This window comes from Vombatus ursinus, unplaced genomic scaffold (assembly GCF_900497805.2).
Source record: "Vombatus ursinus unplaced genomic scaffold, bare-nosed wombat genome assembly UNPS02014812.1, whole genome shotgun sequence".
NCBI classification, from domain to species: domain Eukaryota; kingdom Metazoa; phylum Chordata; class Mammalia; order Diprotodontia; family Vombatidae; genus Vombatus; species Vombatus ursinus.
Window position 1 is genome coordinate 106325068 of NW_020954590.1, and position 27694 is coordinate 106352761.

The window sequence follows — 27694 nt, forward strand, 5'->3', positions numbered from 1 at the left end:
TTTCTTTCTTTCTTTCTTTCTTTCTTTCTTTCTTTCTTTCTTTCTTTTTTCTTTCTTTCCTTCTTTCTTTCTTTCTTTCCTTCCTTTATCCCTCCTTCCCTTCTCTTCTCTTCTCCTTTCTTCTATTCTCTTCTCTTCCCTTCCTCTCTTCCTCTTTTTTGTATTATAGTATTTCTCCTAGTTTTCACAATCTTTCAAATGTCACTGACAATGGCTCAGCAACTCATCTGTTTATTTATCTGGGCCAAGTGTTCTCTCCTTTTGAATCCAAAGGTCATTTCTCCTTGATAGAAAAAAGAAGAAAACTAAGAACTGAGTGTTTCTGTCTTCTCTTTTATCCATCAGTAACGTCTCATCTACTCTGAGAAGCTGTCCTCTGTGATCATTCTGTGGGTCTTCTGTGATAATCCTTTCTTTTCCCAGTATGGCAGAAGGAGGGGAGGAATCAGGGATCAGTTGAATCAGATTAGTCAAACACTTTGCCCCACTAAAATAACTAGTAATAAGTAAAGTAACCTAGTAATAAGACCTCTTCTGAATCAATCAATCAATCAATCATCAAGAATATGAGACTAGGTGCAAAAAGTCCTTGATCAGTTTGGAAGAAATGAAAGCCATTAGATGAAGTAGAATGATGTTGATAAAAAGCATATGCAGATTGACTGAAGGGTATGGGTCTTGTATAAAAGAGCAAACCAATTCTGAACCCAGCAGTACAGTATCCATCTCCTATGATAGAATGTAAGCTTCTTATTGCCAGGGGCTGTTTAATTTTTGTCTTTCTATCCCCAGTCCTAACACCTAGTAGGTACTTGATAAATATTTCTTCAATCTATCAACATTCATTTGGAAAGCACCAGTGATGTGCCAAGAACTATGCTAGTCACTGAGGAGCCAAAGACAAAAGGGAAACAGTCCCCATACTCAAAAAGAGAAAACGTAAAAAATAGAGGTATATACAAACATACAAAGTAGATACAAACTGCTGGGTAAGGGTGAGGTAGTAGCACCTGGGCAATGGGACCAGGAAAGGCCTCATGTAGAATTTGGCACTTGGGTCAATTCTTGAAGGAAACCAGGGATTCTGGGAGGTAAGGAGGGAGAACATTTTAGGTATGGAATAGAGATTGGAGGAATCCAATGAAAAGGCATAGAAACAGGAGGACTTTCTTCTCCCTTCCAGCTTTAATGCTTTTTCCATCTCCTCCTTCATAAACTCTGATTATGCTCTTTGAGGACAGGGACTGGTGTTTTGATTGTGGTCTTTGAATTTCTAATGCTTAACACATAGTAAACACTTAATATATGATTATTGCCTGACTGATTGATTATTCTTTAGAGGACAAGCTTTTCCCCCCGAGAATACAGTACCTTCTTTAGGTACAGCCTCAGACAACTGAAAAGAACATGTGTTACCTATAGGGCACAATTAAGAATTTGATTTTATATTATTTTGCCTTGCTTTATTCTCTAATTGTATCTTTTCTCCAAAACCTGATTGTAGGATTCTCCAGAGGAGGAATAAGTCTTACATCACACTCCCCCAAATGCCTAGTACTGTTTTGGGCACTCATATGCTCAAGAAGTGCTCAATTGATTAATTAAGTACCCATTGTACTCTTTAAGTTTTTTTGTGAGCTTATAGACTTTTAAGTGAAAATCTAAATCTGTTTTAACATTCTAAAACTATATGATTATGCATCAATTATATAAAATGCATGAGATGATATAATTATCTTAACGGAGGCTTAATTTTGTCATTTGTCATTGATATAGACAGAATAAAATGTCAATTAAAATAGCAATTACTCTAAGATCATGGCATTTTTATGCAAGCATATACTAATGCAGATTGTAGAGGAGTTTGTAAGGGACTCTTCAGAATTTAGAGCTTTCAATGTCCCTATTTCTGAAAGAAATCTATCAAAAATGAATCTTACCTGCTTCTCAAAGGAAATCTTTATCGGAATTCCATAGCATAATGCTAAACATAGCCTTAGATGTCAGCCCCAAGCAATCCAAACAAGGAGGAAGAGAAGATGTTGTCTGTGGCAACATTGGAAAGACTATAAAATGTACAGATGTCTAAATACTTCCTTAAGGCAGGACTGAGGATGCACATTTTATTTCTAACAGTATATCCTAGGGCCAAAAACAAACTGCATACACTCATCAGAAATATAATTGGAGATGGAATCCATACTGGGAATTGATAAATTGAAAAAAATGTTTGCTTGCCAGAAAGCAAAATTATTCAGGACTACAGGTGATACAGGGAACTTTCTTTTTTCCTTTGGCCCTGATATTTGGCATTTCCTCAATTTCCTTTCTGAGTTGCATACAGCTTCCCTATTGCCAAATTTTCCTCCTCTTTCTCTTGCCAATCCTTTGTGTAGGAACAAGAGGGCAGTGGTTCCACAACATTTGATTTATGGCACTTCTCCTGCCTCTAAACTATTGTGCCCTGGACCTGTAATACAGTGGATTCTAATAATAACCTGTAAGTAATAGCTCTCGAAAGATTTCATTCATTTCCTTATTTCCCACAAATTCTGTATATAGTATGTGCTTTTTTTTGGTGTTCATACTCCCAGCTTATCTGTTGAAGGAACTGTGTATGATTAGCCTGGAGAAAAATAAGACTTAGGAAGGGCATGATGGCTTTCTTCAGGTATTTGAAAGGTCTGTCATGTGGAAGTTTGATTAGATTTGTTTTATTTGGCTACTGAGGGCAAAACTAGATGCCATGGGTAGTATTGCAAAGAGGCCAATTTGGGTGTGATGTCAGGACAAAAAACTTCTTAACATGCAAAGTTGCTCCAAAGTAGAATGGACTTCCTCAGTACATATTGGGTTCCTCTTTCTTGGAGGTCTTCAAGCAGGGGCTAAATGATCATTTTTAAGATAGAATGAGGATTCCTTCTGGACCATGGGTAGGGCCACATGTCTGCAGAGGTCCTTTCCAATCTCAAATTCTGTAATTCTGTAACATTCTTATTGGAATAATAACTGGCATATCAATTGATTAAGAAGAATCATCTAGGAAAAAAAGTCTGCTCATTATAGCTCTCTTCTCCTCAGTGCCACAGAAGGAATTCCATTCTTTTCTCTCCTTCCTCTTCATATGACCACAATCTGGGACCTTCCTTCAATCTCTATCCTGTTCTCCCTTCTCACCAGCCCCAAAGGTGGTCCATAGCAGGGTCTGTGGTGGCAGAATGAGAGGGAGTGAGAAAGAAGAGAGGTAAACACCTGAAGCAAATGCCTCCACTTTCTTCTCCCCCCGTTCCCATCAGTTTGCTCAGAATTCTCATCTCCTATTCTCCACACCTACACCCCCAGTCTCTTCTCTCATAAAGCCCTCACTTCTGCCTAACTTTCATGGTAGAATGCTCAGAATAATACAAAACCACGACTAATTTTCCTCTAAAATGTAAATGAGTTTTATTTTTGTCTGTTGTCTTCAAAGATACATGTATATATTTACATGTATCAAAGATATGTATTCCAAATATTATATATAGCAAAGGTATATATATATATATATATATATATACACATATGTGTATATATACACATATATATCAAAGATATATACACACATATATCAATGCTATATATTACACACACACACACACACACACACACACACACACTTACACACACATACTTGTACAATGTTTTCTTCCCTATAGGATCTATGTGAAAACAGTAGGTGGGAGGTGGTGGTGATGGTAGTAGTGGAGGTGAAAGATAGGATGGAGTTTATCTCCCCTTGTTTCTCCTTTGATAGGAACAGTTTGATAGTACCGATATTTTTCCCCTTGAATTCAGAAATGTTAATCTAAAAGTCTTCATATTTTCCCTTAGAACAGAAGCACAAGACAGTTGCTTTGCTATTCCAAAGTGACTCATAGAAGGAGGGAAGCTACAGCCCCAAGCTAAAAATGGCAGTGAAAGAAAAGTAAACAGGTGGGCCAATTCTTGTAACATGAGGAAGGAGGAAAGAGGGGGAACTTCTGGGCTAAGGAGTCCTAGGGGGGTTTTTAGCTGCAGTTTGCCTTGGTTTTCCACCTGGAATTCAATTAAGAATTCAGGATGAAGCATCAAGGAACTTTCTAATCAAAACTTACGAGTAAGATTAGGGTTAGCATGAATTACTAAAAGAAACAAAAGATTAATGACATCTTCTTACTTACATTTTCCTTGGGCACTTTGTATTTTTACTTTGCCCTTGTCACAGTCTACCTAGTATCATATTTATATGTACACATGTAATTTCTTCTCTACTAGACTGCAAAGTGTTTTGAGACAGGAACTGGAGAGTTGCTCGTCCTTGTATACTAGTGCATAGCAAGGTGCCCTGCACATAGGAGACTGTAACAAATGGGTATTGCATTGAATTGAAGTTAGAAAAACTCATGCATCTTGGGCATTTGCTTCAGTCTTTTAAGAGATTCACTGCCTCACCAGGGTGGGTGCCCCTTCCACTGGCATATAAGATCTTAGCTTATATATTTTTATCTTCTGTGGTTCTTGCCTATGTCCTGCCATAAATCCTCTAAAGAGAATATTTCATACATTGGGGGGCTTTCTCTAGGATATCAATGTAATACTCAGAATATCCTCTTATTATCCTTTGCTCATAAAACATGACCACCCACCTTCTTTTCTTGACCCTCTTCCCACCCCTCTCCTCCTGTCAGCATAAGTGAAAATGTGGCACAGTGGGACTGGAGCTGAGTTCCAATTAGGCCTTAGACTCTAGCTGTGTGATCCTGGGCAAGTCACTTAACTGTTTTCTGCCTGAGTTTCCTCAATTAAAAATGGAGATAATAATAGCATCTACCTAGCAGGTTGCTGTCAGGATCAAATGAGATAATATTTTTAAAGTTTGACACGGTGCCTGGCACATACTAGGTGCTTAATAAATGCTTGTTTCCTTTCTTCTTTGTAAACTGACAGTGTATTTTATGCCACTACTTATTGCCAGCCACTTGTAGCTTTTTTTTTTCTTAAAAATGTTTCCTTTCTGGTAGTTTAAGGCTTAATAGTAATTTTTAAAAATATATAAAAATCTTAGAAAAGCATTTTGATGTATAATCTAAGCCAAATGGTTGTGGTTTATACTTTATAACTCAGACTGTAAGTTGCAGCCCCTACTGCCACCAGTTGGCTGTCAGCCTATCCAAGTAGCAGGAGCAGCATTTTGAGAGCTGAATAAACTTGCTGAAGATTGAATCTACAAACCTAAAGCTTCATTGTGTCAGGTCACAACTTCCTCCTCACTGCCTCACAGAAGCTTTTGGAATCAAAGGCCCAGAAGGAATCTTGAAAGGCCCATTCCATGTATCTGCCTGTAGGTGGGTTTGACCATCTGACAAGCTCGCTGGCCTACCTACCCTACTTACGGGCTAGAGAGAATATTCTGCAACATTTATGAGAAACCTGTGTTTATCTTCATGGTCAAGAACTTTTTATAAATATTTTACTTACCAGGCAAGCTTTGCTTCTTTGTTTACATTCCAGAATGGTTCACATTTGCCTGCTGCCATCTCATTTCTTTGGAACATGTTAGCATTGAATGTGAGCCTCGAGTTGAAACAGAATTTGAATCACCATTATCTGAAGCATGAGAAAGTTCCTTTACAAATGGCACTTTCTTGACAAACAAATTGTGGTCAAAAATTGTCCTAGGCAAATCAATGACTTCAGTCTATAGTTGATTTATGTGCTGGTATGTCATAGTATGGATATTCTAACATGTAGTCTCACAAACTGTCAGCTAAAAACCTGTTTATCTTTGCCTTCCTGGAGGTCGTATGAAATTGGCATTTCATAAAAAGTTCCCTTGACCTACCTTTTGCTCTCCTAAACTTAAATTAATGTTGTCTATCTTCTATCAACCAGAATTTTCCTGTCAATTGTATTTCAAATTAGCAAAAGAAATAAAACATTACCAATTATGTTTACTCTTGACGGTATGGGGAGAGGAATACCAACTTCTAAATGGAAATACTCTCAAGGCAAGAAAGAGAAAATCTGTCTGAAGTAAGAGAGCATTGCTAAAGAAATAACTTCTTAAGTAAAAAGGTGCATTTCCTCTCCCTTGGAATAGTTGAAAAAAGAAAAGGAAAAAGGAACATAATAGAATGTGATGGCCCATTAACAGGCTCATATCCCATCTTTTCACAAGTCAGACCAATTTGTGTTCTGCTCTGCCATTTGGAGAGGGCTAATGGTCTCATATATAAAATGGAATGGTGTTTTTCAGAGAGTAAATATAGGGATGCTTCCCCCACCCCACAATTATATATTTATTAATCATTTGCTTTTTCCAGCACAATGTAATGCTCTATCCCCTCATCATGTCAAATCTGATACTCTGAAATGTAATACATTTGAACAAGAGATCAGGTTACAATATAAAACTGCTTCTAGAGTTCCCTCCCACCCATTTACTCTGATTCTAAAAGAAACCTCAAAACAAATTGAATTAATTTCTTTTAAGTTGGAAGGTAGCTTTCACTTTATTATTGCTTTTTAGATATTAGAAATTAACCTTATTGGTTATTTTATAGTATCATTTTAATGAATACATTCATATTAGACCAAAGGAAATGGAACACATCACTGCTAGGGTCTCTCTAATGAGCCATAGAGGACTGAAATAACTGCATATGCATTCTGCAAATGGACCATTAATTGGAAAAAAGAGGCAAAGTGTGAAGATAAAACACTATAGAATATAACTTAAAATGGTGATGTGTTTCATGACCTTAGTATATTTAATTCACTTGTGTGGAAGAAAAGGTGAGGGTGAGACCTGATTTCTATTCCCCTTTATTTAAAACTTTGTGGTATTTCCCTTCCAACTTTTTGGCTTCCTAACAGGGAAACAGAAATATTCAGTGAATGCTTCAGCACTTCCCAAGAAAGTGGTTTTCACTCAATCAGACTTATAATTTAAATTCCTTCAGGGATTTAATTAATTTTGACCACCCCAGGAATGTACTTGCTGGTACTATTAGGTTCACATTAGGCATCTATTCCATTCTATTCAATTTTACCAACATTTCTTAAGTGCCTACTATATGAAATGCTTTGCTAGATGCTGGAGATATCAAGAAAAATGAAAGACAGATTCTGTCCTCAAGAAGCTCACATTTTACTGAAAAAAAATTATGAATTGCTACTCTAGCCTTGGCTGTCTAGGGGATGTTTGACTATTGGGTGGATCCTCTGGAGTAACTTAGCTGGTACTGCTGACCTTATGACATAGTGCCTTTTTTCAATTCTCGAAGTTACCCAGTTTCTTCTCATTTTCCACATGTCTTCAACTTGTCTTAAATACTTTCTTCCCTTCCTATGACCATCCTCTTTACTAAATTTCACTTGATTCAGAATATGAATTAGCTTGATATTTTTATAGGCTATATCATAAAAAAAGAATCTCAGAGTTAGAAGGGATCTAGGAAGTTCTCCAGCACAACCTCTGCTTAAAGAATAACCCCCCTCAACAGCACTCATGAATAGAGGGCTGGGCCTGGAATCAGGCAGACTCATCTTCCTGAATTCAAATCTGGCCTCAGATCCTTACTAGGTGTGTGATCCTGGGCAAGTCATTTAACCCTGTTTGCCTCAGTTTCCTCATTTATAAAATGAGCTGGAGAAGGAAATGGCAAAGCATTCCAATATCTTTGCCAAGAAAACCCCAAATAGGGTTCCAAAGAATAAGACATGACTGAAAAACTACTGAACAACAAAAGTACTCTTGATGTGGTCATCCATATTTTGCTTATGAAAAACAATGCAATTGTCAATAATAATGTCTCATATATTCCTGGTGCATAATTTAGACTGAGAGAGATTAAATGTTTTGTTCATGGTCATGACATCAGAGTTTAGACTTGATCCCAGGACTTCTGACTCGAAGACCAGTATGCATTCTATGCCACCACAATTAAGTTTTCTGATAAAGAGATGAAATATATCTCTCTATACGTTCTAATACTTTACCCCAGTCCTTCCCTCTGGGAATCAGCAGAAAAAAATCCATTTTTTGATTCAAATAGTTGAAGATACCTTTTGTGTCTCCCTTAAACCCCCATTCTCCAAGGTGAATATCCCCTGTTCTTTCAGTTGACCCTCACATGACAATTATATACAAAACAGATATTATTTTGGCCTAGCAGCATTCAGACTCCGCCCTCCCCTCTGCTATATCTTGCAGCACACGGGACAGTGATTACACACAGAGTTAGCTGTGATCTGGTGCAGTGTCCCCTTTTATTCTCACATAGTGGGGGGATCAATACAGTATAGTATAGTGGCTAGAATACTGAATGGGGAATCAGGAAAAACTAAATCCAAATCTTGCCCCTGGATATTTATTAGTTGTATGAGCATGCACAAATTGTTTCACTCTTCTGAACTTTATTTTCCTCAAATCTGCAGAATGGGAATAATTATAATAACAATACTTTCCAAAGAGAGTTCTTTTTTTTTTCTTAGTGAGGCAATTGGGGTTAAGTGACTTGCCCGTGGTCACAAAGCTAGTAAGCATCAAGTGTCTGAGGCTGGATTTGAACTCAGGTCTTCCTGACTCTAGGGCCAGTGCTCTATCTGCTGCTCCACTTAGCTGCCCCCCAAAGAGAATTCTTAAGATATACCAATAGGCTAATGTAGGTAAAGTGCTTTATAAACACTTGAATATTATATGAAAGTTGGTTTTTACTATACCTGAGGCACCATGGAACAGTAGATTGAACACTGGAAGAGTAATGAAGAGGATCTGGGTTCAAATCATGCCTCTGATATTTATTACCTGTGTCTCTACAGACAAGTCACTTAATATCTCAGCCTTTTTGTCCTCAGGTGTAAAATGGAGGATGATAACAATGCTTGTAGTATATATCTCTTTAGAATTTTATAGGTCTCAAAAGATATAATTTATATAATGCACTATAGTCAATTATAATTATTAATCATTATTGATTATTGCTGGCTTTTGCTCAGCCAAAATATTTATTATTTGCCTACTATATGTTGAGCATTGGATTTGGTATTGGGATACAAAAACAAAAATCAACAGCCCCTGCCCTCCAGGAGTTTACATTCAAATGAGGAAAACAACATGTACACGTATACGTAAAATGTATATATTAATAAGCAAAAGGGAAATGTAGGGATGCCGGAGGCAATGTCAACTATGAGGTTTGGAAGTGGTCTCTTGTAGGAGGTGGTGCTTGAATAAAGCTAGGAAGGAAGCCAAGGATTCTAAGAGGTAGAGATGAGGGTGGAAGGGCATTCCAGGAATAGGGAACAGCTTGTGCAAAGGCACAGAGATGGGAGATAGAAGGTCATGTGTGAGTAGCATCGAGAATGTCAATGTGACTGGATCACAGAACATGAGGATGAGAATAATAAATAACGAGTCTAGAAAGGTAGTTTGCATCAAGGTTGCCTTAAATGCCAAGAAGAAGAGTTTGGGTTAGATTTTAGAGACCATTAAGAGTCTTTTGGAGCTTACTGAGAGTGTTATGGTCAGACTTGTGCATTTAGAAAATCACTTTGCAGTGGATGCGTTGGAGAGAGGTTAGACTTGCAACATGTACACCAATTTGGAGATAGCCCACATGGGATGCAATAAAAGCCTAAACAAGAGTTGTGGTCTTGTGAGTGGAAAGAAGGGGACAGCTGTGAGAGATGTTGGGAAAGACTTGGCACTTGACTGGATAGGTTGGGTGAGGGAGAATAAAGACTTAGGGATGATTCTGAGGTTGAAAACCTGAGTGACTAGAAAGATGGTTTTTCCCTTCACAGAAGTGGAGAAGTTTAGAATGAGGGTGGATTTGCAAGGGGAAAATAATGTTTCTCTTTGGAAATACTGAGTTTGAGAAACTTATGGTACGTCTGATTTCCTATGTCAAACAGAAAGTAGGATGTATGAGATTGGAGATCAGGAGAGAGACTAGATATCTAGGCAGCTAGACCATTTATTTATGAAGGACTTCCTTTATGCTAGGTAGGGCAGCTAGGTGGTGCAGTGGATAGAGTTATGGGCCTGAAGTCAGGAAGACTCATCTCCTTGAGTTCAAATCTGGCCTCAGACACTTACTGGCTGTGTCACCCTGGGCACATCACTTTACCCTGTTTGCCTCAGTTCCTCACCTATAAAATGAGCTGGAGAAGGAAATGACAAAGTATTCCAGTATCTCTGCCATGAAAACCCCAAATGGGGTCACAAAGAGTCAGACATGATCAAAACAACTAAACAACAAATTTGCCAGGCACCTTGCTAAGCAGTGGGCATTCAGATATAAGCAAGCAAAACAGTCCCTGTCCTCAGAGAACTTAGTTCATAAAGGGGAAAATAATGCCTAAAGGGGAGTTTGGGGCAAAGGGAAATGATGACTGATGATGATGAGAGTGAGCCTAGGTGTGAGTGAGGTGAAGTATTGCTAGGGCTTTTCCTGATATAGTTCTCTAGATAAAGGAGTGAAAAACCAGGATAGCAGGGCCTCAGGGTGGAGGTTTCTCCAGGGAAGGAGAAACTTTCAATTATTCAATTTATTTCTCTCCCATGGCTTACTTCACTCTACTTCAATGACACACAGAGATAGTCGTATCTTTGGTCTTGCTATCACCCAGAAGTGTTCTCCTTCCATGTTCATGAGCTCTGAAACTATTTTATCTGAAGATAATTTGTCATCGTTCCACCTTTGCTCTGCCTCACATCCCATCACTCTATTCTTTAACCTCTCCATGACCTCCAATTCCTCTGTCCCTCAGTTCTTTTCCAGGTCATCACTGCTGTACTAGATACACTTTTCTCTCTTCTCCATCTTGACTTCTTGTTAAATCAGTAAAGTTGATTTACTCTGTCCTCCTCTTTCAAGTTGTCTATTTATCCTATCAAAGAACTTTCCCTGCCAAGCCTCAGTCTTGGATTACTCCCAAAAATCTGGGGTCTTAACTCATGTAGTACTGAACTACATTGTGTTGACTAGGTCCACTACAATTTATGTTGCCTGATCTCAACTGAGCCCTCACTGTGGCAAGGCAGTTGTTTTTACCTCCCTAATAAATTCGTGGACAGCTAGGTGGCATAACGCGGCACCTGGAGTGGAATGGCAGGCCTGGAGTCAGGAAGACCTGAGTTCAAATCTGGCCTTACACACTCACTAGCTGTGTGATACCAGGCAAGTCACTTAACCATTTGCCTCAGTTTCCTCATCTGTAAAATGAACTTGAGAAGGAAATGGCAAACCACTCCAGTATCTTTGTGAAGAAAACCTCAAATGGGGTCATGAAGAGTCAGACACAACTGAAACAACTAAACAATGACAACCACAAAATAAATTTATATCCCACTCACAACAGTGGCTTTTCTAAACCTTTTCATCCTTCCTCAAATTTCCTTTGGCTACCTTTCCCCCCATCATCTTGTCTAGGAACTTTACTTCATAGTTCGCTGAAAAAAATATTGAGGCCTTTTACCAAAAGCTCTCTATTTTCTCCCCTTTCCCCACCTCATCTCACATCCCTCCAATGCCCTCTACTAATATCTTCTCATATCCCTTTCTCATGAGCATAGGTAGCCCTTCTCCTTCCCAGTGCCTTCTACCTACCAAGTGATCACATTCCATCCTGTTTTAACAAGCAGATTGCTCCCTCCATCATCCCCACTCTCTCACTAATCTTTAATCTGTAGCTGCCTCCAAGCTGCTTTACAAACACTTCCATGTCTGTTCAATTCTCAAAAAACTCAAACCAAACCAACAACAAACCTGTCACTTGAATCTGATCTTCCCCCTTGTCTTATATCTTATATATCTCCTGCTTTTTGTGGTTAAACTCCTCGAGGAGTGATTCTATTTCCTTTCCTCTCACTCTCTTTTTAATTCTCTGTAGTCTCACTTCTGATATCGTCATTAAATTGAAACTGCTCAGGGGCAGCTAGGTGGTACAGTGGATAGAGCACTGGCCCTGAAAATCAGGAGGAGCTGAGTTCAAATCTGGCCTCAGACAAACACTTGACACTTACTAGCTGTGTGACCCTGGGCAATTCACTTAACCCCAATTGCCTAAAAAATAAATTAAAACTTCTCTCTTCAAAGTTACCAATGATCTTTTAATTACCAATCTCATGGCCTTTCTTCAGCCCTCATCCTTCTTCATCCTCTGAAGACTTTGATGCTGTCAATCACCTTCTACTTGCTACTCAATTCTCTCTAAGTTTTTATTTTTATTTTTTGGTGATATTCCCTTCTTACCTGTCCGAGCCCTCCTTCTTAGTCTCCTTTGCTGAATCTTCTTCCAGGTTGTGCCTGATAACTGTGGCTATCTTTCAAAGCTCTATCCTGGGCCTTCTTTTTTTCTCCCTCTATGCTATTTTGATTGGTTATCACCTCTCATTCATTCAATTATGTTCTTTATGCAGATTCTCAGATCTTTTTGTCAAACCCAAATCTCTTGTCTGACCTCCAGTTTTTTATCTCCAACTGCCTATCAGATATATTGAACTAGATGTCTTGGAGACATCTTAAACTCAACATATCCAAAACTTAAATTTTATCTTTCCCCCTAGGCTCCCCACCCTTTCTAACTTGCTTGTTACTGTTAAAGGTGCCACCATTCTTCCAGTCACAGAGGCTCACAACCTAGATGTCATCCTTGGTTCCTTATTCTCTTTCATCCCCCTATAGCCATTGAATTGCTAAGTCCTGTAACCTCCACTTCATAATATCTCTTTTCTGCTACTACTCTGGTGCAGGTCTTCATTATCTAAAGTCTGCACTATTCCAAGAGCATTCTGTCTCCTTACCTCATGTCTCTCTCCAGACCAATTCATCCTCTACTCATTGATCTTCCTAAAGTGTAGGTCAGACTATGTTACCTCTCTGTTGGATAAACTTCAGTGATTCCCTATTGCCTTGAGGATCAAGCATAAAATCATATATTTAGTTTTCAAAGCCCTTTACAACCTGGTCCCTTCCTAATCTTCTGGTATTCTTCCACCTTATTTCCTCCTCCTCTCTCACTTCCACACCTCCACTTACTATACAATCCATTGACACAGGCCTTCCTGCCATTATTCAAAAATGATTGTATTTTCATTGGCTGTTCTAGAGTTCTGGAACTCCCTCCTCATTTCAGCCTTTTGTTTTCCTAGAGTCATTCAAGTCTCAGCTGAAGTACAACCTTCTGGAAGAAGTCTTTCCTGGTCTTCCTTTAACCCTAATGCCTTCCCTCTGAGATTTCCTTCAATTTATTTGGTATATATCTTATTTATTTCCTTATTGTTTTGCTTATTAGAATATGAGCTCCTTGAGAGTAGGGAATGTTTTTGCCTTTCTTTGTATCCCTAGAACTTAGCACAGTCCGTATCACATAGTACGTATTTAAGAATTTCTTGTTGATTTGATTCAACAATTTTGGCTATCCCAAAGTAGAATAACCTGGCTTAGGAGGTAGTAGGTTCCTCTTTATCAGTGGTCTTCAAACAATGGCTGGACACCCACTTGTTGGTTATAATATAGAGGAGATTCCTATTCAGGGTCACATTATACTAGATGGCTGCTCTGAGACTCTGAGAGAATTATGCTGTTTGATATCAGTAGAGATAAGAAGCTCTATTATTCTGAATACTTAGCATATGAAGGTTCTCTAAGTACTATGGCTTTGTTTCTATGCATTTTTATGAAATACTACTTTATAAATGGGAAATTCATTCAATCTCACAAAATGCTAGGGAGAAGGGTGGGAAATAGCATAAGTGCTCTGATGGATCACTTCAAAGGAGCTGAGCAACTTGGCTTTAGTGGTCTTTGCTTTGCTAATGATTTGCTAAGTGCCAACCCAATTTCTAATACAGTCAAGTGGAAAATACCACTTTTTCTCTGTTTAAAAGATTGTGGATAGTAAGGCATTTGCAGATAGCTGGATGAGAATAACATAGGATCATAGATTTCATATGGAAGAGACCTTGGAGTTTATATAATTTAACCGCCCCTTTTTATGTGTGAGGAAATTGAGGTCCAGAGAGATTAAATAACTTGTCCAATGTCATATAGGTAGTAAATGATAGTTGGGATTTGGACCCAGGTCTTTTGACTAGAAATCCAGTACCTTTCCAAAGACCACCATTTTGGCATCATGTGGCAGGGTTTTCTAAGTGATTCAATCTGAAAAGTACATTTCTTTCCACTGCTTAGTCCTCAAACATCAAAACACCAAAATCTATCTGTTCCACTTTATATTTTCCCAAGGCTCTCCCCTCTATTCCTGTATAGGAGCGATCTTCAGGCTTTTTCATAATGAAGAGCAGATAGGGCCTGGTCTCTGCTTCTTCACTTTTTTCTTGTTTCTCCCTACTAACCATGCATCTTACTTAGGAATATTGATTACCTTGAAGTTGTTGGCTTTTGAAAATTTTCAGGTATGACCAAGGCAGAATCATTATGAGAATTTTTCTGCAGCTGGTCAAAGTTCTTGAAAATTTGGGACCCTTTCTCCTCTCTCTTCACTATATACACAGCTCTGACCTAATGTGAAGGAAAAAGTTAGGGGAAAAAGACTCTGATAGCCCATTGACTATCTAATTTAAATTAAACACACACACATATGCACATACACAAATGATATTCAAATAATTTTTTAACAGACAACATTTGTGTACCTGCTATTCTAAGGCCTTCTGGTAAATAGAGATGAAGAAAATTCTGTCCTCAGGATGGAAATGACCCTTTGAGTAATTTCATTTGGTTCATGAAGCAAGAGGTGATGTCATATGTATCTATAGTTGTAAAATCATAAGATAGCTTTAAAAATCTTTGATGGTATATACTAAAAGACTATAATCTGGGAAGTTACTCCATGAAAATCTGCTTTTCTATGTTTGTGAATATTGCTTGGCCTGGCTCTGGCTTCTGCATCTCTCCTTGCTGAAGTAATTTTAAAATATACATATTATATGCAATATAAATTGTATATTATATACATAAATAAAATATGCACATAATTCATATTTAATAACAAGCATATGATGCATTATTATATTAATGACAATTATTTATATAGATATTACATACTACTTAAATATATTGCTAATAACCCTATATATACTATCTATCTATATATGAATATTCATATGTCATAGTTTATATATTTATGTATATAATTTATAGATATCATCCTATATATGCAATAAAAATGATATTTGCATGTTGTAATTTGCATATTATCTTCCCAATTAGAACATGAGATGCTTGGGGGACAGGGACACCATTCCTTAGCAGAGTGCTTGAAACATAGTAAGTGCTCTTTTTAAAAAAAATTTTATTTTATTTTATTATTAATTTATGAAACAAAACAAGCACTTCCATAACATAGTAGAATAATAAAAAGATGATTGCATATGAAACTGCAAATCTATTATATACTTGCTATTCTTTTAAAATATATAATAAACTTATCATGTAAATTTCTTTTTTTTATTCCTTCTCCCCACCTCCACCCTAGAGATGGTTACCATTAGACACAAATATGTATATATATATACTATATATATATATACACAATATATATAGTATATATATATATATATATATATATATATATAAAATCATTGTATCCATACTTCTATTAAATCAATTATTTTGACTCTACTTTCAGGCTAGGTCAGAATTCAGGTGAGACCCTGGTTCTGGCAACTGACCTCTTACTTGGTCCACCATGACTAAGTCTTCATTTCATATCCCAATTCCTTTCTCACCCTCCTATGGCCAAATTCCTGCTCTAGTGTTTTGTTACTACAGTTATCCTTGGACTTTTTGTTTGCATATGATTATGCACTCAATGCAGCCTCTGAGGCTGAGATGCAGCAAAGTCTGGATCTATTCTCTGCTGCTCGTGTTAATTTTGGCCTAAAATTAACACCAAGAAAACACAGGTTCTCTACCAGCCAGCACCACACTATCTATAGATATGTAGAACCATTGATTACAGCAAATGGAAAAATTTTGAATGCCGTGGATGAGTTCATTTACCTTGGCAGTATACTTTCCAGGGATGTATATCCAGATGATGAGTCTTTTCAGGAAATAGAGGCTATAGGAGAAAATCACTGCTGGGAGTAAGGGAAATGAGCCTTGGGGACGAATATCACAGGGATGAAAGATATTTAGAATTTAGATTGGTAGGAAGAAAAAGGAAATGGGGAGAGCATGGCCTGAAGTACAAAAGTAGGAAGGAGAACAGTGTGTTTGGGGTATATGAGAAAACTGGCTTGATGACTTGTGGTTTACCGAAGCAGGAGTGTTAGATAGATTGCAAATGAAATAAAGAGAGATTATTTAAGTTTTTGAATACCAGGCTAAGAATTTGGACTTTATTTCCTAAGAGAAACTTCTCTCAGAACTTTTTCCCAGATTCTACCAACAACGAGTCACCTTGCCTTACTTTGAATTTCTATATTGCCATTTTATCACTGAGTTATAAATTTCCCTAGGCTGGTCTTTAAATATTCCACGGATTTCAATAAAAGTATATTGAATTGGCCTAGAGTCATGGAAAATATACTGGACCAGGAATAAGAAGACCTGGGTTCTTGTCCTAGTTTTGCCAACAGCCATCTGTGTGACCTTAGATAAGTCATTTTACCTCAGCAGGTTTCTGTTTCTTCATTTACAGAATTAGGGAATTGAACTAGATAACAGCAATGGCTTTAATTTTAATTTTAACAGCATTCAGGCTTTAACAGCACTTTACAGTTTACAAAGAACTTTCCTCAAAATTCTTATGGGGTACATTATTTTTAAGAAGGAAGGAAACAAATCCTTATTAAGCTCTTGCTATGTGTCAGGTACCATGCTAAGCTCGTTGCAAATGATATCTCATTTGGTCACCACAACCTTGAGAATTAGGTGCTTCCTTTAAAGCCCCTTTCATGTCTATGTTATGATTCTATGGTTGGATGATAATTTTGTGAAAATTCTTGGCCACATTCAGGTTACACTAGTTGATCTTTCTAGGTTTTAGATACCAGGATCCTGGGAATTTGTTGATTTGAGTTGATGGGTGGAGAATAGGAGGAAAGACATTCCAAACAAAAACAGCAAAAACAAGTTAATGAGAGCTCAGAGGACCATAAGCTCAGATTAGAAAGGTTCCTAGAGGCCATTTAATTCAACTTTTTTTTCTATTGAGGGTGAGAATTTAGAGGCTTAGAAAGGGTAAGTGAGTTGCTCAACATCACACAGGAAGTAGGAATAAATTTGAAATGATGTCTTCTGAGTCCAGAATGAGCTCTCTTTAGGTTGTTTCCACTGCACCTGCTCCATCCCCAGCTTTCAATCTGGTCCTCCAGTTTCTACTCTTAATGAGAATCCATTGTATCTTGTCAGTTCCAGACCCACCATCGTTGCCCAGCTATTCTTACTTTGTCACTCTACCTTCTACCTCTTATGAAGTCCTTTAGTTTCCATTCTAGGGCAATGTTCTTCTAATTGATGAGATTTCACTATATTTAGCCAGTCCCAGATCACCCCGCTGCCCTCTGACCATCATCCTGTCATACTGATGGACAGGTTACCTTCTCTTGTTTTGTGAAAACAGGAGTAATCAAATCAATTCTATCATTCCTAAGCATGACACATCTATGACTTCATTAACCATCTCTGTTATAACCCAGATCAAATGATCTCAACCCAGCCACCAATTTCCCTACATAAGTTGTTTTTCCCCATTAAACTATAAGCCCTTGAGGTCAGGTACTGTCTTGTGTTTTGTGTTTGTATCTGCATCCCTTAGCACTCTACAGTATGTAGCACACATTGCTGTTCTTCAATCATTTCAGTAATGTCGAACTCTTCATGATCCCATTTAGGATTTTCTTGGCAAAGATACTAGAGAAGTTTGCCATTTCCTTCTGCAGCTTATTTTACAGGTGGGGATACCAAGACAAACATGGTTTAAATGACTTGCCCAGAGTCACATAGCTAGTAAGAATCTGAAGACAGATTTGAACTCAGGTTTTCTCGACTCCGGGCCCAGCACCCTATCCACTCTGCCACCTAGTTGCCCTAGGTACAGAGTAAACAATTAATGCTTGTTATTCATTCATTCATTCATATCATGATGATGAAATACCATGACATTAGTAGGAATGATCCTATGAGCTAAAAAGCATAACTGCATTAGAAGGTTCTCTTATTGACAAGTCATGAAGAATTAGGTTGATCAATATGATAGGAATAGGTTTTAGAAAATCTAGAATTCAGATTTGATTTAATAAGACAAAGGGAGACACTTTAAGTTTTCCATGAGGGGAAAAGCTGATGATTGGGGCATTTTAAGAAGATTAATCAATGCCTACATGTAGGCTAGATTAGAACAAAGCAATCCTGGAGTCAGGAAGGATAGTTAGTACTTTAGATTAGGATATTGGCAATGGGAATGAAAAAGAAGAGACAGACAAGAAAGAAACAATGTCAGGATTTGGTTCAGGTTGGATATGGATCACAAAAAAGAGTGAAGAATGAAAAATGATTCCAAGATTTAAAGACTGGCAAGAAAAATGGTGCTTTGGGCCACAGTGGAGAAGAGAGGAAAGGCAGTTTGTTAGGCAGGGAAGATAATGATGATGTTTAGAGTCTGAGGTTGTGACAATGCACGTAAGTGGATGTATCTTGCAGATGACTAGAAATATAAATCTAAAATTTTAAATGACAGGTAAATTTTTTGAAGTTGAATTGGGCAATATAGGAAAAGAAGTGAGCATCTTGAAGGGACTGGGCACAACTAGAGATGGGTAAAGGGCCAAGAAATGAACTTGAGGGTATTTTCAGAATTAAGGGGTAGGAATAGGTAAGTCAAAGAAGTAAGATTTAACATTGTGGAAACTAAGGAAGGAAGGAGATGGTTGATTAAAAGAATCAATGAGGAGAAAAGGGTCACACTGAAATAAATAATTGGATATAGTTAAGAGGACATCACACTCAATTTAGAGCCATTTCAATGGAGTGATAAGAATAGAAGAGAGATTGGGAAGCATTAAAGGAGGGTGAGGATGGTGGGATAATGTAGGAAGCCTCATTTATTTACAGAGTTTTCCTATGAAAGGAAAGGGAAATAGGATGACAGCTAGAAGTAGTAACAGGGTCAAAATAAGCTTTTGGAAGAAAGGAATATAGGTATGTATATTTGAAGGCAGAAGAGAGAGATTAAATGACTCTAGTATGGAAAGAGAAAGTAAAATGCTTTAAAAGTCTCTTTTCTATGCATTTGCTTTATTTCCTTATTGCTGTTTAACTAGCAAATATTCCTTTCTCCATTTTAAATTCTTTTGGAGGTTGAGCTAGCATCATTCCTGCCTATATTTAATACATAAATCACACAGGAAATAAGCTTAGAGGGATTTGTGGCAGCTTACCTTTCTCCTTGACCAATTGAATTCAATTCAGTTCAATATTTATTAAACACTTTCTATGTCTCAGGAGCTATGATAGATGCTGGGAATGTAAAGACAATTTCTGCTCTCAAGGAGCTCATTCTTTTGCTGGGGGTATACAACATGGTCACAGAGGAGGAAATATAATTACTGAATGAGTAATTTCAGGGGAGAGAGAACATTAACAACTAGAAGGATCAAAAAAAGTATCATACTGGAGCTGGCTGAGTGTAGAAGGAAAATGGCAGTTCTAGGGAGTAGAGCTGAGGAGGGTGAACATTCTAGGCATGGGGAAGAGCTTGAGCAAAAGCATAGATAAAGAGAATGGCATGTTGGGTTCAGGGAATAGCTCTTAGGTCAGTTTGCCTGGAACATAGAATGTTTGGAGGCAGGGCAGCAAGAAGCAGTGGATAGAGCATTGACTTGGAGTCAGGATGACCTGGGTTAAATTCTCACCTTAGACAATTACTGGCTGTATAGTGAGTAGAGAGAGTATGGGACTTAGAGAAAGAAAGACCTGGTTTGAAATCCCACCTCAGATGCTTCACTGGCTAGGCGGCTCAGGACAAGTTGTACAGTCACTTTTTGCTCCAATTTCCTTACCTGTTAAATGAGGGGGATTAGGTTTTGATGGCTTTTATGGTCCCTTTCTGATAGAAATCAATGATACTATGAACTATAAATAAAGGGGCATGATTTGAAATTAGTCAGTCAAGGGAGGTGGGAACCAGATGGTGGAAAATTATAAATGCCTGGCTTGAAATAGAACTTTTCCCCAAATTCCTTCATCCCTCTGCATGAGGATTTGTTAGGCAATTCTCTCCCCCCCCCCCCACTATCTATGCTCTGGTATCATACCTGTAATACACAAAAAATGAATATAATAAAATGAATATAATATGGAAAAAAATGAAATGAAGGAAATATCAGGAACAGTGAGAATTTTACTTTTTTTCCACTCCAACTAGAACTGAAAAGAAAGATCAGTGGAAGGAAGGAAACAAGTATTTATTAAGTGCTAATTATGTGCCAGGTAGGGTATTAAGTACTGGGGATACAATTACAAGCAAAAAGAAAGATGATTCCTACTCTAAAAAACTTAAATTTTAACGGGGAAGGTAACAAACAAAAGGGAGGTGAAAAATTTGGGGGTTGGGGGGGAGAATGGGCTATGCAGGGATGGAGAACCTGTGGCCTCAAGGCCCCATGTGGCCCTCTACATCCCTAAGTGTGGCCCTTTGACTACCCTTGGCAGAACAAATCCCCTTAATAAAAGGATTTGTTCTATAAAGCTTGGACTCAATCAAAAGGCCACACCCAAAGACTTAGAAGGTCATATGTGGCCTGGAAGCCACAGGTTCCCCACCCCTGGGCTATGATGTTGAAGTCTTGAAGCCAAGAATAGGGCCTGGAGGAAAATGATGGTATAGAGCATCACGTGATTTAAGATTTAGACCTCTAGTTCCATCAAAATAAATTGCATTCACCGTGGCAACCTCTGAATCAGATTTATAGCACTTCAGAGCAATGCTATTGACCACTAGGGAAGGCAGTGGAAATTGAAAGTCTGTCCACAACAATCTTCTATAACAATAGTATGTGGTGTTTTCTTAGTCTGTTGATTGACTAAATTTGTGCAAAGGAGTAGAATGCAGTGCCCTAGATCTTCAAAAAGATTAGCACCTGCTTAAAACAACAAAGAACTTAATTCTTGGCTGTTCCTAGAGGCTTTAGCAAAAAATGCTGGTTCATAGTGATGATTGACACAATTTTCTGCTTCTGTGTTGGGAGTGTGAACTGTCTCAAGTGGATTTCGTTTGGAGAATTTTCCTCTGCAGAATCATTGACATTCTTTCTGAACTGACAAAAGAGTATGAATCAGTCTTTAAGCACATGGTCATTACTAGTCTGAACTAAAACACTAGAAAGATGAAATTATATACACACCATGCATAGTTGGGGTGGCCTGAGCCAAGGAAATAATAGGAATTAGAGTTGGAAGAGGGGTTCTTTGGCTTCTCAAGTAGCTCACTTTTATCAAGGCAGTATTGTTCCCTATAGTGTACACATGTTTAGTTTTTTGCTTTTGTCCAGTAAAGATTTAAAAGACCAAAACTGTAGGCCTTTACACATTTCTTTTGGGGCTCATTTCATATCGACTAAACAGCTTAGGGGTCATTTTCATGTGGTTCAACTTTTAGTTTTTTAGAACTCAAAATGGGGAACATATTTTCAAGGTGAAAATTTTACTTTTAACACATGTAGAAATGAACTCATCTTTTGGATTTAGAAGATTGGACAAAAATATGGGAAAACAAATTTAAAGAATATCTTTTTCACTGGCCATGTGACTTCATTAAGTCTCTTGATTTCACTCTAGTGGAATATATTTTCATTTTATTTTTTATTTTTGGTGTGGGCCTGTAATTTCATAGGAACTCCTGGAAACCCATACTACTTTGAATTAGCATCCTGTGTTAAACTGAGTGATAGAGAGTTTCTTGGGCACTGAAATGTTCATAGTCTTACAGCTATTGTGTGTGTCAAGGGCACAATAGGATCCCGGGTTTTCTTGATTCCAGGGGCTGATCTCTTTCTACTAGATCACATTGCTTCTCATTCGATATATCTTGTAAATGGAATTCATGACATTCATTAGAAAAGTCCATTTTTCTGCTAGCATATGAAAATATTAATAGAAATATCAGGAAAAAGCTCTATAATTCAATTTAGGCTTGATGTCAGGAAAAACAAATCCTTATACAGGAAATATTGAGTTCCCTCTGATTAGACATCTGCAAGTAGAGACTGGATGACCATTTTTTATTTATGTTACAATGAAGATTCTTTTTCGAGTCTGTATTAGTTTGGACTTATCAATGGACATCTGTCCACCTAAGTAATTTCAAACTCTAAAATTTTGGGATAACACTTTACTAGCAGAAGAAGGGGGTGGAACCAAAGAGAGAACCCTTGAAAGAGGAAAGGGCTTGCTATCCACTGAAACCCAGAAGCAAAAACTGAGATAGACAGAAGGCACTCTGAAAAGGTCCAAAAATTGGAAGTAGCTATTAAAGTTGCAGAAACTACAAATCTGGTGATAGTAGAGGCAACAATTTCATCAGGAGCAATTTAACGTTGTTGTTGTTCAGTCATTCACTTGTGTCTGACTCTTCACGAACCCCTGGACCATAGCATCTAGGCCCTTCTTTCACCCACTATTTCCTGAAGTCTGTCCAAATTCATGTTCATTGCTTCCATGATACTATCTATTCATTTCACCCTCTGTTGTCCCCTTCTCCTTTTGCCTTCAATCTTTCCCAACATTAGAGTCTTTTCCAATGAGTCCTGCCTTCTCATTATGTAGCCAAAGTATTTAAGCTTTAATATAATGGCTTTATCAGAAAATAACAGTAGTCCTGCAGTATCAGAGAAAAGAATGGACTTGAGAGATATACTCTGGCCAAACACATTCCCCATCTGTATGTACCTCCACACTTATGCCCTTGCATATGTGTTCACCATGACTATACCCTCCACCCTAATATTTGTACCCAGGCCTCATGGGTTTCCCACGTGAGGCCATAGTCATGTATTCCCTAGATATAAACATTTTTCTTATCGATGGTATATGTATTTTGGGAGACGATACGCTTGGTTTATTGGGGGAAGTATCCTATTTCTATTTGCTTACTATCTCTTTTCCTCAAAATATTGAAGAAAACCAAACTAAAAACACCTTTTTGTTGTCCTTTCTCCATCAAACTCAGTTCATCCTAAGCTTTAGCATATCTGACATATTCCTGCATAACCATTTCATGTTTTTGAATTCATTTTCTGTTATCTATTTTTACTTCCATTTTCTGCACATACCTTTTAAAAATCTAAGTTGCTTAGTGAATTCTCTCAATCCATGTTGGTCACTTCAGAATCTATTTTTTCCTTCCTTATTAGAATTGTTTCCGAATGTAGCGGAATACTTCTGTGCTATAAGAAATGATGAGCAGGCGGACTTCAGAAAAACCTGGAAAGACTTGTATGGACTGATGCTGAGTGAAGTGAGCAGAACCAGGAGAACATTGTATACAGTAACAGCCACGTTGTGCAATGACTAACATTGATGGACTTAGCCCTTCTGAGCAACACAAGGATCTGAGACATCTCCAAAGATCTCATGATGGAAAATGCTATCCACATCCAAAGAAAGAAATATGGAGTTTGAATGCAGATCGATGCATACTATTTGCTATTTTTTTAATTCTATTTTGTTTTGTTTCCTCTTTTTGGTGGATCCTCCTATTGGTTCTAATTTTTCCTTACAATATCACTAATGTGAAAATATGTTTAATAGGAATGTATGTGTATAGCCCATATCAGATTGCGCACTGTCTTGGGGAGGGAGAAGAAGGGAGGGAGGAGGAGAAAAATTTAAAACTCAAAAGCTTATGGAAGTGATTGTTGATAAAACAAAATAAATTAATTAAAAAAAACTTGTTTCCCTTTGTATCTATAGAAATTAATTCTTGAGAGATCTCTGTCCCACTGTGGCTGACTTCTCCTGCAGAGTTGTAGTTCATGTTCTTCTTCCTATACTTCCTGTGAACCTTGTTTTTCCCAAACCCAGCTGCACTTCATATTATTCCTGGATCTCCACTTTTTATCTCTGCCACTAGATGAATTTGTCATCTCTTATGGTTCCCGTTATTTTTGTCCCACCAACTCCAATTTGGAGAGAATTAGTTTCAGAATGGAATTCCCCCTGTTGGTTTCTCTACCTTTGGAAAGATGAAATAATTATCAAGGAAAATCAAGATATCATTAACAGTTAAAGTTTTGACAGAAAGACAGAGACAGACAGACACAGACATAGACATCTGTATACACACAGACAGACAGAGAGGAACACACAGACAGAGAGAGACAGAGAGAGAAAGATGCTGGAGATGTCTGGCTAATGGATCCATCATAATTACACTATTATGAATCTGTTCCAGACTTTTGATCTGTTTCCTGCAGTCCTCTTCTATTTCCACTTTCTGTCTAGGAGGTCTATATTATACTTTGTTGACAAAATTGCTTTTGTTTCTCCCTCTATTATCTTCACCCAAATGCTTTCAACCATTCTTTCTTTTCCTCTTTCAATAGTTGTCATTTTTCTCTCATTTCTACTCCACTGACCAGTTCTTCTAAGTTAGAGAGATTTAGATCCAGAATAGAATTTTCCCTTCATGACTTGTTTTGGTTTCAATTTCCTTGCTTGAGGGTATCTTCTTAATGCACAATGTGGCCTCACTTATTCTGTTTCTTTTGAATAATGCATGCCTATATATCAGTTGTGGATTTCATGCTATCAAGGCTCAGGGACACCTTTGTTGTTGTTGTGGTTGTTTTTGCTATACCTGTGATTTCATTGATTTAGGGAAATTTAAATGAGGAAACTACCTCTAGCAATGTAGATCTGCAACTATATTTCAACTTGTATTTGTAGAGAGTTGCTTGGGGTACTGAGATGTTATGTAACTCGACATCACACTATGTGTCAGAGATGAGATAAAACTCACATTTTCCTGCCTCTGAGGGCACCTCTCTGTCCACTATATCATGAGGCTAGTGATACCTTCAAAGTAAAAATGGTCTCCAGAGCTAGGCCCCACTAGTTCACCTTGCTTATTGTTTGCACTTTATTCATTTGTATTAAGACAGTTGAGACTATGCGTGTCACCACTGGCTCTGAATATCTTACTGATTTTTTTTTTCCTTAACTGTAGCTTTTTCTTCTATAGTATTTAGCTCAGTGTATACACATAGACAATTTTATCCCTCTCTCCACACCCTTCTTAGTTTAAGGCCTTTTTTGACTGGGTTAGCAAAACATAAGACAAATAAAATCTTACCTGTCTTTATTAGCTGAGCATCATCCTTGGCCAGGAGACTGTTCTGTATTTTAAGCAGTGGTCCAGAAATCCAAATTAAATTCTCAGAAACCATCTCTTAGTCAGCAATTCTTCTTAGCTTGCAGCCACTTAATATGTGCTGAGAGTTCTTCATATAGGATATGAATCATTGCACTCAAAGAAAGACCTAAACCAGGTTAAGATTATATGTGATTTTTCAATTCCTTATGTGTAGAACTTAACCCCTGTCTTTTGTCCCAGGATTTTGTTTGTTTTTGTTTAGTCATTATAGCTGTGTCCAATTCTTTGTGACCCCATTTGAGGTTTTCTTGACAAAGATACTGGAGTAGTTTGCCATTTCTTTCTCCAGCTCCTTTTTATAGATGAGTAACTGAGGCAAACAGGGTTAAGTGCCTTGCACAGATCCACACAGCTAGTGTTAGGGGTCTCATTTGAACTCAGGTCTTCCTGACTCCAGGCCCTGTCCTCTATCCACTGAGCTGCCTAACTGCCCTTGATTCAGATAGCTACCTCATTTATGGCTAGAAGGGTCTGGAGATCCCTTGGTCTCTACATCAAACATAAGGAGGGAGAAAAGCAAAACTGAAATCCTTTTATATGAAGCCAAACCAAGGCAGAACCCTACATCTCAATATTTTACTCCAAATTCCTGCCTTTATTAAGTTTATGTGGCTAGGAAAAAGTTTCCAGGCTTTGATTAGTTGTATAAATAAATAGAATTTCAACTGCTTAAAGGCATAGACTACTTATTGTTTATGTCTTTGTATCTTTAATGCTTTATATAATGCCTTGTACAATGTAGACATTTAATAAATATTGTTAAATTGTTTACTTAGTTTCATTCCATTTGAAACTCTACAGCTTTAAATAGAATTGATTGACATTGTGCTTTCAAGTTCCAGAACAATGCAGAACCTTCTAGAAAAGATCTAGAACCACTCAAAAGAGGTTGGCCTAACCTTCCACTTAGGAAAAAAAAAACCTAATGAGTAAAGATATCTATTGACTGATTACTGATTGAATTTTTGTATGGAGATAACGATGATAAGTTGAGCCCCAAACTGAAGGACAATGAAGGGAAGCATGTAGGACTCAAGCACTTAATATAGTACCTAGCACATAGTAGGCCTGCTTTAATGAGGAGAGAATAAAAATAGAATTAAAATAACGATCCAACAACCAGTTATCCTTATGTATTATGTCTTTATTATTACTGGTATTGTAAGCACAACAATTGCCATAGAAAGTTATGAAATAGCTACAGCTGGTACAGAATTCAATAGTCATATTGGGTAGAGCAAATTTGTTACATTTCATTCATTTATTAATTTTTCATTCATCAAACAACTATTAAGTACTTGGAATGTGAAGATCACTGTGTTAGGTGCTTTTAGCAATTATCAAGTGCTTTTCGATTGTGATGGAAACTAAACCTACCTTTTTTTTTTTTTGGGCTAGGCAAATTGGTTAAGTGACTTGCCCAAGGTCACACAGCTAGTAAGTATTAAGTGTCTGAGGCCGAATTTGAACTCAGGTCCTCCTGACTCTAGGTCTGGTGCTTGATCCACTGTGCCATCTAGCTGCCCCCTAAACCTACCTTTTAAAAAACATCATCATTCCATTGGTGTTGCTATGTGGCAGCAGGACATGGAATATAATGATCTCTAAAGAATTAAAATTAATTTCATCTAAAAGAGCAGGGGAAAGGTGCATGGTCGTTGTGAGAAAGATGTAAAATATAATCCACGAGAAGCATACAAAAATAATAGGAGTAAAAGAGGTGATGAAGAGATTGTATGATAGGAAGGAGAGATGGGTTGTTCACATGCCAAGGAAGAAGAATCACAGATAGACTATTCAAAGTGTTCTAATAGTATCCTTTCAAAGTCTGGTGAAAGTGAGAAAGGCTCTATTACGTGGAGCATACTCTCTGTGGTTAACTTATGGGAGGAAATGACAAGAATCTTATAAAATCTTAAAAAGAATCATAAAATTGGCAGGCATGGTTGGAGGGAATTTTCAAATTAATAAGATTACATATTCTTTTGAATATTAAATTGAATTAATTAATATTTTGGGAAACAAATATTTCTATCACTCCTAGCACCTAACACAATGATCTACACATTCCAAGTACATAATAATTGTGTGATGAATGAAAAATTAATAAATGAATGAAATGTAACAAATTTGCTCTACCCAATATGACTATTGAATTCTGTACCAGCTGTAGCCATTTCATAACTTTCTATGTCAATTGTTGTGCTTACAATACCAGCAACAATAAAGACATAACACATAGAGATAACTGGTTGCTGGATCTTTA

The 27694-nt window shown here is 37.5% G+C and overlaps 1 pseudogene; it reads right to left on the reverse strand.

Annotated features, from left to right (window-relative positions):
• Positions 1-25441, reverse strand: part of LOC114054043 — a 47859-nt pseudogene extending 22418 nt beyond the window's left edge.
• Between the last annotated feature and the right edge of the window lie 2253 nt (positions 25442-27694).